Genomic DNA, 14,252 nt, shown 5'->3' with positions numbered 1-14,252 from the left:
CCACTTCTATTCAATATAGTACTGGAGGTTCTAGCCACAGCAATCAGACAAGAAAAAGAAATAAAAGGAATCCAAATTGGAAAGGAAGAAACAAAACTGTCACTGTTTGCAGATGACATGATAGTGTACATAGAAAATCCTATGGACTCCACCAAAAAACTGCTTGACCTAATAAATGAATTTGGTAAAACAGCGGGATACAAAGTCAATATCCAGAAATCAAAGGCATTTCTGTACACCAACAATGAAACAGCAGAAGCAGAAATCAAGAAAAAAATCCCATTTGAAATAGCAAAAAGGAAAATAAAATACCTAGGAATAAACCTAACCAAAGAGGTAAAAGACCTGTATTCAGAAAACTACATAACACTGAGGAGAGAAATCAAGGAGGACACAAACAAATGGAAACATATACCGTGTTCATGGATTGGAAGAATTAATATCATTAAAATGTCCATACTACCAAAAGCAATCTACACATTCAATGCAATACCTATTAAAGTACCAATGGCATATTTCACAGACATAGAACAAACACTTCAACAATTTATATGGAACCATAAACGACCCCGAATAGCTGCTGCAATTTTGAGAAAGAAGAGTAAAGTAGGAGGAATCACAATACCTGACATTAAACTATACTACAAGGCCACTGTAATCAAAACAGCCTGGTACTGGCATAAAAACAGGCACATGGACCAATGGAACAGAACAGAGAGCCCAGAAATAAACCCAAGCCTCTACGGTCAATTAATATTTGACAAAGGAAGCAGCAACATAAAATGGAATAAAAATAGCCTCTTCAACAAATGGTGTTGGGAGAACTGGACAGCTACGTGCAGAAAAATGAAACTCGAGCACCAACTTACACCTTATACAAAAATAGATTCAAGGTGGATAAAAGACTTAAATATAAAGCGTGACACCATTAAAGTCCTAGAAGAGAACGTAGGTAGGAAAATCTCAGATATTTCACGCAGAAACTTTTTTACTGACTTGTCTCCTAGAGCAAGGGACATAAAGGAAAAAATAAACAAATGGGACCTCATCAAAATTAAAAGCTTTTGCACAGCTAAGGAAAACAGTATCAAAATAAAAAGAGAACCAACTGTATGGGAAAACATATTTGCTAATGATACCTCAGACAAGGGTTTAATCTCCAAAATATATAAAGAGCTTACGCGACTCCACTCTAAGAAGACAAGTAACCCAATTAAAAAATGGGCAAAGGACTTGAACAGACAATTCTCCAAGGAGGACATACAGAAAATCCAAAGACACATGAAGCGATGTTCAATATCGCTAGCCATCAGAGAGATGCAGATTAAAACCACAATGAGATACCACTTCACACCAGTCAGAATGGCCATCATAAACAAAGCAACAAACAACAAGTGTTAGAGAGGATGTGGAGAAACGGGGTCCCTAGTGCACTGTTGGTGGGACTGCAGACTGGTACAACCATTATGGAAAGCAGTTTGGAACTTCCTCAGAAAACTAAAAATGGATCTGCCTTTTGACCCAGCAATTCCATTACTGGGACTCTATCCTAAGAACACTAAAACACCAATACAAAAGAACCTTTGCACCCCGATGTTCATAGCAGCACAATTTACAATAGCTAGGTGCTGGAAGCAACCTAGATGCCCATCAGTAAATGAATGGATCAAAAAACTATGGTACATTTACACAATGGAATTCTATACAGCAGAAAGAAAGAAGGAGCTCATACCCTTTGCAACAGCATGGATGGAGCTGGAAAGCATTATGCTAAGTGAAACAAGCCAGGCAGTGAAAGACAAATACCACATGATATCACCTTTAACAGGAATCTAAACAACAAAACAAAACAAAACAAAAAACTAGCAAAATATAACCAAAGACACTGAAATAGGGGATAGTCTGACAGTGGCCAGAGGGGAGAGAAGAGGGAATTTCAGGGGGGAATGGGTAGAGATTACAGGAACAAATTTGGAGGACACATGGACAAAAACTAAGGGTGGGGGGTAATGGGGGGAAGGGGGGAGGGTTGGGTGGAGGGGCTGGAACGGGAGTAGGGGGGAGAAAACTGTACTTGAACAATGATTGAAATTAAAAAAAAAAAGAAAAAAAATAGGGAGGGAGGTGGACTTGGCTGGGGTGGGGGGAGTGGTGGGGAGAAAATGCAGGCAACTGTAATTGAACAACAATAAAGTAATTAAAATGTTAATAAATAAATAAAAAACTAAAAAAGAAAAAAAGGTATTTTCTGAACATTAATCTGAGTATGCTTTAAGTAATGCCTATGCAGAGTAACTGCCCAAGCTTTAAGAGATAAAGGCCAAGACAAAGGTGGTAGCAATAGGAATAAAAAGGAATGGATGATGAGAGATACAGACCTTACAAAGAAAGTCAATAGGACCTTGCAATTCTACAGATATGAGAGCCAAGGAAGACATGAGTCAGAGAAGATTCTGAGAGTTTTTTGCTTGGAAAGCCAGGAGAACCTCAGGGCTATGGAGAGTATAAAAAAGAAGTTGCTTGTTAAAAGAAAAGATAACATGCTCAGTTTTTGAAATTATTTTGAGTATGTAGAATTGCAGCCTGTCAGTGCTGGTGTCCAGCAGGCAACTAAAATACATAGAACATAGACTAGGGCTAAAGACAAATCAAATGCATAAAAAGTCTATGTCATAGGTGTGCATCAGAATTATCTGGGGAGCTTTAAAATAATACCTATATCTTAAGACCAGTTAAACTAAAACTTCTGGGAAATTGAGAACCACTGGCCTAGAGCAGCAATTTTCAACATGTTCATCTCATGATACACATAAACTAATTATTAAAATTCTGTGGCATACCAAAAAATATATTTTTTGCCAATTCTACAAAAGTAAAACAGGTATGATTTTGATTCAGTCACACCAGATGGCTACTGTTGTGTTGGCTATACTCACTTATTTATTTGATAATCTAGGGGAATAAAGGTCAGTGCCCCTGACTAAACAGTCAGGTATGGTATGTTTTAAAAAGTTCTGTGGCATACCGCTTCAAAATCGCTGGCCTAGAGCAGAGAAAAATGCCCAAAGCAAACAAAATATTGAGGGACATCCATATTTGAAGTTAGAAGAGAAGGAATAGGCAGCAGTAACCAAGAAGGGTAATCCATGAAATAAAGAACAGAACTTGAATAGGGTAATATAGGACAACGTTTTAAGAATTAAAGGGTGAGGTTCATCTGAATCTCCCAAAGCAAGTGTCCATTTAAACTTGTGTTTCAGTGGGGAGGTCAACATTGGGAGTACATTTCTCCACTGCTTGGCTTGTTGTTGAAGATGGTAGCATAAGAAGACTCTGAACTCAGCTCCTCCCAGGAACACATCAAATTTACACTTACAGACAGAGCAATTCCCCTTGAAGAACTGAGGGCTGACTTAATAGCTTCTGCACAATAAAGACAGACAGAGAGAGACCACACAGAAACAGGTCTCTCTGTAGCCTGTTCCAGCTCTAGCTTCCAGCCATGGGATTTGCCTCCAGGAATTCCCCCAACTCACACTGGCCTAGCTACAGCTTCCACTCAGGTATGACTTGTCTCCAGGACTTCCTGCAGGTAAAACCCAGTGTCAGCTACAGCCCCAGCAGCTTACCTCTAGGAATCCCTATAGCTTGCACCTGCTCTAGCTTTGGTTCCAGGTCCTGGTGTGGCTTACTCCTGGGATTACCTGAAACCTGAGCCCATTCTACCTGCAACTCTAGGCCTTGCTAAGCCTTGGATCCACCCCCTGCCCTGCCACTCCCTGTGGCCCATGCACACTTCAACTGGCCTGCCAAAGACACCTAACACATGTAGTCTACAAAGGAGTAGCTCCTACACAAAGTCACTTCTTCCAGACTGGGAAAGGTTGCTGTTTTGCCTAATTAATAAAAACCAACAGAGACAGCCAAAATGAGTACACAGAAAAATATGTTCCAAATGAAACACCAGAACAAAACCCCAGAAAAAGAACTAAGTTAAACAGAGACAAGGAATCTATCAGATAAATAGTTGAAAACACTGGTTATAAGGATCCTCAATGATCTCAGTGATACTGCAACAAAGAGACAGGAAACATAAAACAGGAGATAAAACACTAAAAAAGAACCAGTCAGAAATGAAGACTAACTGAAATAAAGAAAACATTAGATAGAATCAGCAGTAGATTAGATGAAGCAGAGGATCCAACCAGCGATTTGGAAGACAAGGTAGCATAAAACACCAAATTGAAACAGTAAAAAGAAAAAAAGATTAAAAAATGAGGATAGTTTAAGGGACCTCTGGAATAACATTAAGAGTAACAATGTTCAAATCATAGACAGTTCAGAAGGAGAAGAGGCAAAGAAAGAGATAGAAAACTTATTTAAAGAAATAATGGCTGAAAACTTCCCCAACCTGGTGAAGGAAACAAACATCCAGGTGTAGGAAGTGTAGAGAGTCCCAAACAAGATGAACTCAAAGAGGCCCACACCAAGACACATCATAATTAAAATGCCAGAAGTTAAATCAATAAGGATTTTTTAACTTCAAAGTTGGAAACAAACAGAAACAAAAAAACCTTAACTATATACCAAGTGGATAACAACCATAATAAAAAAAGTGGAAAAGATTCTGAGTACCTTTTAGCTATAGTGTTTTCACTCCTCTCAGTTTGAAGATATAAGGACCAAAAGAACTACAAAGAAAACTTCACTTTGATTTAACAGCCTAGTAGGTTTATTGTTAATAGCAGTGTGAATGTAGTAATTCTGAAACAAAGTTGATGTATATTGTAGAATTGAACAAAGAAGTAAATATATTGATTTTCTTGACAGACAGACTTCTTGGAGTAAGAGAAAGGAGCTACAGATATAAAACGATGAAAGGCAAAGATAATATAAAATGGCCATTTTCCCCAATCTGCCCACTGGAAGGACATGAGTGATAACACTTTAGTGGCAGTGGGCACACCTAGTTTCCAGATCTTGGGTTCTAACAACTCTCCCCACTAAAAAGACCTAGGGGTGCTTAGCAAAGTGGCTGAGTCCAGGACTGGGGCTGGGAGAGTACGCCTGGACCATCTTGTGCCAGAAGTAGAATGTACTCAAAGAATGACAGGCACAGATGGTAGCTTGAAGGACCTCCCACTGGTCAGATGTAGGACAATCTGGGCATCAAAATAAGTAGTGATAGTAGTGGATTATAACCCATTGAATAAAATCAGAATCCATGGATTCATACTGACAGAAGTAAATAAGTATGGGAGAAGAAAGGACCTATACAGTAAAATGTCAATAATAAATGTAGGAGGAATAATAGACTTTATAAATGACTCTTTGGAAATCATTATTTGATTCAGGTATGAGCCATCAATTACTATAAGGAACACAATATTCATATAACTTCAAGTGATCTATCTCCCCACAGGTTAGTTATTTAATACAAAGGGGAAATAGTAACTTTACACTAGAGAAACTTGGAGGACATGTCTAGGATTTGGTGATCAAAGTTAACATCACCAATATGAGGACAAGTCACAGTCTCCTGCCACCTGGTAGGATCAATGAGAACATCACATCACCTCTGGAATATTCCTGCCAACTATGCATAACCCAAATATAATGAAGTATCTGACAAACCCAGATTGAGGTACATTCTACAAAATAACTGGCCCCTCTCTTCAAAATGTCAAAGTTGAGAGGACAAAATAAAGACACTTAGACTGATCAAGATGAAGGAAAGCTAAAGAGATATGACAACTAAAATGTAACAGGTAACCTTGGATTGGATCCTGGACCTGAAATATTCTTACTTCAGAGGACAAGTAAGACAATGGGTGAAATCTGAATGTTTGTGGATTGTAGAAGTGTTTTATCAATGGTAATTACCTGATTTTGACACATTTGCATTGTGGTTATATAAGAGAAGGTCTTTGATTTTTAAAAAAGGGGGTGAGTAACACTGTCAGTTTTTGGTACAGGGAGGTGAATGAGCATCAGGATTAGAGATGCATTATTTTGATTTTACTTTGTAGGCATGTGATAAAAGTAAATTGCCTTTTAATGTTCAAGTATATTATATGTTCATAGAATAGGAATAATTTGGAAACCACAGATATCCCAATTTCCCCCCTTTGCCCTCCCCTGCCTATTCCACCCCCCCCCACTCCCATAGTCAGTTCCCACACTGTTGTCCATGCCTGTGGGTCATTCATACATGTTCTTTGTCTAGTCCTTTCCCTGTCTTTCTACCATTGTCCCTCTTCCCCCTCCCCCCTTATCACTGCCAGTCTAATCCATGTTTCCATGCTTGTGGTTCTATTTTGTTTATTAGTTCATTTTGTTCATTAGATTCTTCTTTATAGGTGAGAACATATGGTATTTGATTTCATAGACTGCCTTATTTTACTCAGCACAGTGCTCTCCAGTTCCAACCATGCTGTTGCAAAAGGTAGGAGTTCCTTCTTTCTTTGTGCTGCATAGTATTCCATTCTGTAAATGTACCAGTTTTTTGATACACTCATTTACTGATGGGCATTTAAGTTGTTTCTAGCACATGGCTATTGTAAATAGAGCCAGTATGAGTATAGGGGTACATAGGTTCTTTTGAATTGGTGATTTGGGATTCTTATGATGTAATCCCAGCAGTGGTATCACTGTGACCAGGGGGGAGGGGGGAGGAGGACAATGGTGGAAATAAGGGGAAGGCAGTAGACAAAGAACATGTATTAATGCCCCACAGACATGGACAACAGTGTGGGAATTGAATGTGGGAGCGGGGGAGGGTGGGATGGGCAGAGGTGGGCAAAGGGAAAGAATTGGGACAACTGTAATGGAAAAACAACAAAAATGATTTAATAAAAAATAAATAAACCTTAAATGTATAAAATTAAAAAAAAGAAACCACAGATGGTTATTACAGTTTACAGAAGGCTTCTCTTTCCATTTCCAAAGTGGCTGAAAAATTTCAAATGACAGTGATAACATCATCTACTCTACTAATATCAAGATTACTATATGAACAGAGGAGAATGAAGGAAGCCATGAAAAATTAAAGAAGTTTCACCTACTTACCTTGCTCTTTATTTGAATGTACAGAACAACAGATAATGATAAAGGTGCTGGGGTAGAAAAAGAAAAAAAATTATTAAAAGCAGTTGTCACTGTACAGATACAATTAATAACCAATTGAACTGAGCCATTTGCATTCAGCCAAAAGCAAATGCTAACCATATGAGTGACATTCTTTCTCCTTCAAAACATGTGTGAGCACAAACATTCACAACAAAAAAAGTACGAACTTAAAGAGACAAACATGACTTAAAAGACTCTAAACTGAGGAGGACAAAGAGCTACCAAGTATATAAATATTTGGTTAGTGCCTGGCAATGGCTTAGGAAGAATTGTGAAAGTGAGGAGAAAAAAGATTGTGTAGCCAAGACTATAGTGATATAATTAATAAAAGCAAACTTTGGGCTGAATATGATGGGAAAATATTCTTTTAGTGATTGCTGAAACAGTCTTCCCAAGTGGGAGCAAAGGCACAGAAACTCCCCTGGATGATGTTCAAGGGAAGAATGAGATAATGTATGTGAGAGTGCTCTGGAAACTCTGGGTTGTACTACACATGTAAGGGGTTGTTGTGATGTTATTATCCCACCCAGAGCTGGAGAGCAAAGGACATTGGAGATAAGCCACAGTCCAGATGAACACTCAGACAATAGCTGAAGCACTTGCTGCTCTGCTGTGGCCCTTGCCAAAGTGATTCACTTATTCATGTATCAAGCATGACAAGATACCATAAAATTATGGTATCATCAAAAATTAGTTACCCCACCAGCAGCACTGGGAGTGGATATTAATTGACTTCCCAAGATGGTTGGTTATGCTTTTGGCTGAGTTGTCCCAGCTGGAAATTGAATTCATGGTATGATTTTTTTCAGGGCTGGAACTGGGTAAAACTCAGTCATGTGCACTAATTTCTGACATCTATTAAACTTTTTTTTGGTCTTGCCCCACACTCTCTCCACCCTAATTTATCAAGCAATCTGGAATAGCTCTATCTCTCTGAAGATGTCAATAAGAACACTGCCTTTCCCTTCCATAGCAATCTAAATTCTATCAGGCACAACATTTCTGCCTCACAGGCCAGAAAATGAAATATTATAACAAAGCAAACGTTCAAATGAATGGACATATGCAAGCATAGTTCAGGACCAATTATTGTTAAATAATTGTAATGTGAGAATCAGTCCATAGAATGAAGCTTGCCTATACATAATGGGATTTTGATACTAAAATAATGCTTGCATTTTTTTGGATGACCAAGAAAAAAAGGTATAATACTTGGAGGATGGTGGGAGAAGGGTGAAACTGATGTAATAAAAAGTGTGTGGTCTCATATATAAGTGCATATTCTTTAAGACAATTCACAGAATCCTACAATCTTGGAGTTAGAAGGGAGGTGAGCCCTGGCTGGTGTAGCTCACTGGATTGAGAGAAGGCCTGTGAACCAAAGGGTTGCAAGTTTGATTCCCAGTCAGGGCACACACCTGGGTTGTAGGCCAGGTCACTAGTAGGGGGTGCTTGAAAGGCAACCACATACTGATGTTTCTTTCCTTCTCTTTCTATTTATTTATTAAATAAATAAATAAAATCTTTTAAAAAATGTAAAAAATGGAGTTGAAAACTCATCTTAGTCCCAGCTTCCTGCTGTTCAATTAAAAAAGTACCACTCAGCTCTACTTGAACTCTTTCAGTAACTGCCACATCAGAACTCACAAGACAACACATTTCATTATCACTTATTTTTCTTCTCTTCAGGAACTGGTTAAAACTTCAAACCATCAGAAAATTGGAAACATATTATCATGAAATCTCAAAAGGATTCTTCAAGATAACCTAATCCTATTCCCTGATGATCCTGATGGGGAAACTGAGGCCCAGAGAAAAGATTTCCTTTCTCTAGGACTAGGATTTTCCTAAAGTAACACAGTTGGTCAGTGACAGAGCCAGGACCAGAATCCAAGTTTCCAAACCCAAGGCCCAGTGGATTGTGTACTTTCTATAATTAAAGAGAGGGTAGGTCCAAGTTCAGGACTGATCACTCAGTGAATATATTGCCATGGCTCTAGTTCCTCTCTCTCTTTTTTTCTGCATTTCCAAAGCCTAATCTTGGCTTATTTTACCCTCAACAGGAACAATTTTAAAGGGTGGGCTGGGTCAGGGAGAGGTGGCCCATGGAAAGAAATCGGTGCTGCCCACTCACTTTGGCTAATGTACATGGTAAGTAACAAACTCCTAAAAGTGAAAACATTCTTACTTTTTGATTCTCCCACATATGTTACTCAACATTTCCTTTATTTTTGAGAATATCATGATGTATTTTGGGGTACTTGAGAGATATCATTATTGTAGTCACACTAGGATAGGAAGAATGGTTATTTGGGCACTAAAAAAAAAACTTGGCAAGAACCTTTTATTCTAGTCATTCTAATGGGACTTGGTGAGAAGAGGAAAAACCAGAGCTGAATAAAGCATCTTCTTTACCTTTAGGAAATTATAGTTTTATAAGAAAACATATACAGTTTATTGTAATCCAAGACAAAATTTTGCCATCCTCACATCTCACATGAGCACATAAGAATATTCCTTCCGTTCTACTGACTGGTGATAAAATTGACTCACGTCCCTCTTGTTAAGACCCCAAGGGGGCAACTGATGAATGGGAGTAGTTTCCAGGAAAAAAAAAAAAAACAGAGAAAAAAGTGCTTATCATTTAATATCAAGCTTCAGCTCTGAGGAGTAGCTACAAAAATGTCTCTCTCTTTGCAGGAGGCATTTAGGTGGGAGCAGCTCAAGAAGACATCTTAAGTAGGGTTTTTTGGCCTGTCTTGTGTTCTTTAGTAGAGAGGTATTGTTTGACTCTGCTTTGGAACTAGGGCCTTTTGTCCCCCTTAAACAGCTTCTCTAAATGAGTTCCTTCAAAGATGGGATAATTAGTGTAAGGTAATTAATGGATCCTTTATCTACTGCCAAAGTTAGCATAATTGCCCAGTCTGCACCTTAAATCCAAGGAGACACAGAAAATGGAAAACCAAACCAAACCAAACCAAAACAAAACAAAAAAAACACTGACCTGGGAGTAAAAAAAAATATGGCTTCCAGTTTTGGCTCAGACACTATCTAAACTAAACAATCTCCAGCAAGTTTCATTTTCTATGGACCTGTTTTGCCACTTATAAAGTTAAGACAAGAACACTTGTACCTTTCTGAGCTGTGGTAAGGAGTCATTGGGTACTAGATTTGAAATAAACTGGCACATAGTAGGACTTAAGAAATAGTATGTGACAAAAAAGAATGGTTCGTTACAAAGAAACTTGTCACATTTACTCATTCTATTCCTTTTGCAATGTTTCCCATCATTTTAAAATCATGACCATTGCCCCAATTCATATAGCTCAAAACCTCAGAGTCTTATTTGAGTTGACACCATGCCCTATGAGAAATGGTAGAAGAGCTAGGCTGCTTGACCTCGGAATAGAGGATGCAGGAAGATGTGGTTTCTCGTCTTCAGATCTCTAAAAAACTATGGTAAGTGACCCCATGAAGAATTACTAGGATCTCTGGGTAAAAGCCACAGGAAGACTCTTTTGCCCTTAACCAAAGGAAGAACTTTTGAAGAGTCAAGGCTTCCCATGAAGGCAATGGATTTCAGAGATCAGTAAGTAACATTCCCACTGGGAGTGTTCAAAGCAGAGATTATCAAAGGTGTTTTTAAGGTGAAGTCAGCTAAGGTGAAAGAATATTCTGATTCATGAAAGCCTACTATGTGTAAGATATTGTGCTAGATACTTTACAGGGATTATTTCACTTAATCCTCCCATCAACACCATGACATGGGTACTACTCTCCCTGTTCCTCAGCACAGAAAACCAAGAATCAGAGAAGTTCAGTATTTTTCACTGGGCTTACTACTGGTATAAATGGGTAGGAAGAACAGCTCTTTGTTGTATCAAATTCATTGGCACTAAATTCAGTAGTATCTCAGTATTTGTGCAAAAATCAATCATACTCTTCACACATATTTCTAAATGCCCAATGGAAGTGCAATGATGGTTGGGAATGAGAGATAATATGTTTAGGATCATGAACAGCAGGTAAGCAACAGACCCAGGACTTACACATAACTGTGTCTAATTTGGAAGGCGGATATCCTTTCTACTGAACTATCCACAGAAGTGGATGGAAGTGTGATTGCAGTGCACAACCTTTCAAAGTCTAAGCCAATCCCAACAGATTCTGATTTTTCATTCCTTCTTTTTCAGTCTCTTATAATTTATCAACTTTTAAGTTCTGTAGATTAAACTTTTGTAGTGCCTTGTTAAATTCACTGCTGTCTTTTTATTCACATAGCCACCACTTCAGTTCCAGGAACTTATTCCCTTTCTGCATTTGGTTTACACATCTCTCATGTTTCCCTATTTTAATCCAGTTTGCTCATATTTACCAGGTTATTCATCCTGAAATACAGATTTTACTTTTTTCTTTAGCTCAGATATCTACAATGCCTTTCCACTATCTGCCAAATCAAACAGAAAGTACAGCATCCAAAATGTTCCGGTTTGCCTCAATCTAACCATGGCAATTTTAACTTCCACTTTTTCCCTAATTGTGCTTTAAAATCCCATTCAACCAGTATTCTTTTCACATGCCCTGAGCTTCCTTGCCTCCAAACAGTTGTTCCTGTTGTTTTTTTTCTACTTAGACTGCTTTCTGTCTTATCTCCACCTGTTGAAATCCTATCTGTGCTTTATGGTCCATATTAAATAATAATAGTTAACATTTATTGAGTGTTTATTTTGGTCCAGGCACTGTGCTAAGTGTGTACAAGTATTTTATATGGATTATCTAATTTAATCCTTACAAACAAAAATGTGATAAAGTAAGCTCTATTATTATCTCCATCTTAGACTAGAGTAAATCAGGGTTTAGAGAAGTAATTTTACTTGTGTAGGGGAAGTAATTTTACTTGTCCAATGTCACACAAGTTTATAAATGGTGGAAATTAGCTATGAATTCAAGTAGTCTAGCTCTGGAGCCCTGAAAGGCACTATGATTCCAGAAAAAAGTCAAACCCTTCTTCTGATTTTCCTTGGCTCAACTTGTTATATTCCTTATTTGATAACCTCAAAGAATTTTGACTGAAACTTTTAAGACTATCTTGTGTTATATTTATTTTTTGTTATACTCATGTTAAGACTGTCAGGTCTCCATGAGCACAAGCTATATCTTAAGCATTTCTCTGCCTCACATACGGATGACACAGTATAGGTGTTCAGTGAGTCTCTTATGTTGAATTAAAAGTATGTTAGGGTGAAGGAGGGAATAGGGGAGGTATGTAGGAGAAGATGTTCCTCACTTTTCTGCCTTAGTCACTCTGCATGACATGCTAACACTTGTTCAAATCAGACCTGGATGTCTTTGCTTTCTCAGCCCAGTTTCTGGCGGGTCTCTTCTTGTCTCCCAGTTCTCACAGCTGCCTCAGCCTTGGCCAGTGTTTGGGGTAAGGCAGGATCAAAATATCACTGCCCTGGGCTTAGATTCCAGGAGTGAGGGATCAAGTGAAACCCAGCCGGCTGGGTGAGGGGGAAGACTGAAAGCCCCCAAATAGAGCCTGTGTGCTCTTTCTACAAGCCCTGACTTGCCCAGGGACCACATGGGTGGGCTGGCAGCTAAACTTCCCTCTGGATGTTTCACATGTCTGATTCAACCCCTCCCTCCCTCTACTAAGCTCTCAGCCTCCCTCTCTTCCTCATCTCCCAACTTTAGATGCTCAGGGTGGTTGGGCATATCCAGGCATGTTCCCAGAGGCCACAGGAGTCCAGTAAAAGCTTACACAGGAAAGAACTTACTGCCAAGGCCGTCAGAACACTATCACAGGTCCCTGGCACCTGAAACAGCACTCTCTGGATACAGATGGATAGATTAACAGATGGCTACAGATGCTTTCCCAGTCATTCTGACTTTGTAGAGTCTAAACAGGGTCATCTTAACTTGATCTTGAACTTCCACCCCTATTTCTCACAGGTCTGAACTTCCTTGCCATGCCAGGGGGTATTTCCATATTTACCCTGTAAATGGATGGATAGATGGATCTTGCTACAACAACAAAATTCCTGGCCAAATGTACCTCAGGACAGGCCAGCCATCCCACCAAGCCCCCACCCCCCAGTCCCCAGCCTGCATACCACACTCACAGTAGATGAAATCCGTTGCAATCAAAGCTCCTGTCTGACTCAGTTCACATCCACGTGTAGCAACAACAGCCCAAACCCATCTCTTTTCCTTTCATGTTACGCCTAGTTCTCCACCTCTGTGGGACTCAGGAGGCAGCTATTGGACTACTCAAGTGTCTAGGCGTGGCTACGCAAAGAAGTGCCGCCCCTGAGAGGAACACAGTGGGGAGGGTGGAAAAGGGGAAGTAGTAAATAGTGACCAAGCCACTCCTATGGCAGGAACTGAAAAATTCCAGGTCAGAAGCAGGGGTGAGAAGGTAGATGGGCAGAGAATCAGGTCCTGCTTAGTCTGTAGAAACAGAGGGAAGATCAGGCGGTTGGAGGCATTTCACAGATTCCATTTCTTGTGACAATTTCACAGTAGGATGCAGCTCAGCTCCTCAAAAATTCTGTACACTGGTGTTAGCAGGACTGGAGTTTGACAGGGAAAATTAGTGTTGAAAAAGTAACAGTTTTCAGACTTGTGGAAAAAGCACCTCTCGGGTCTGGCCTTGACTTACACACACACACACACACACACACACACACACACACACACACACAACAAAAACAAAACAAAAAACCCTCTTCCTTTTAGAAGGGTAAGTAGGATTTATACAGGAGGAGGAGAAGATACATAAAGGAGGGGAAAGACCACTGAAAATAAAGGAGAATTGGATTGAAATCACCTTCTGTGGGCCCCAGAGTCTCTGATCAAAGAAGTAAATGAACTAGATAGCCCCTAAGGGTTCTTCCAGCAGTGACACTCTGGGGATTTATGAGTCCATGATCTCAGGGGCAGCAGTAAAGAAGTCCTGGAATATTAGTAGGTCCTGATGTTAAAGAATTTACAGAGGAATTGGGGAGATAAGACAAACTGCATAGTCAAAGAACAGAATGCAGTAGAGAATAATGGTATAATAATAATTATATAATAATATAGTTTATAGTTAAACTATAGGGTACAGGCTAGAAGGGTCA

The 14,252-nt window shown here is 39.2% G+C and overlaps 1 protein-coding gene across 1 annotated transcript in view; it reads right to left on the bottom strand.

Moving 5' to 3' along the window:
• Positions 1 to 13,336, bottom strand: part of EDA2R (ectodysplasin A2 receptor) — a 65,152-nt gene extending 51,816 nt beyond the window's left edge. Inside the window, exons 1-2 of the mRNA XM_028523206.2 lie at positions 13,254 to 13,336; positions 7,069 to 7,115 (exon numbers count right to left, since the gene is read on the bottom strand). The gene's annotated coding sequence lies outside the window, so the exon portion shown is untranslated. The remainder of the gene's footprint in view (positions 1 to 7,068; positions 7,116 to 13,253) is intronic.
• Positions 13,337 to 14,252: the final 916 nt, after the last annotated feature.

The sequence above is a fragment of the Phyllostomus discolor genome, chromosome X (genome assembly GCF_004126475.2).
Source record: "Phyllostomus discolor isolate MPI-MPIP mPhyDis1 chromosome X, mPhyDis1.pri.v3, whole genome shotgun sequence".
NCBI lineage: Eukaryota > Metazoa > Chordata > Mammalia > Chiroptera > Phyllostomidae > Phyllostomus > Phyllostomus discolor.
This window is presented reverse-complemented; position numbering and strand designations above follow the sequence as displayed.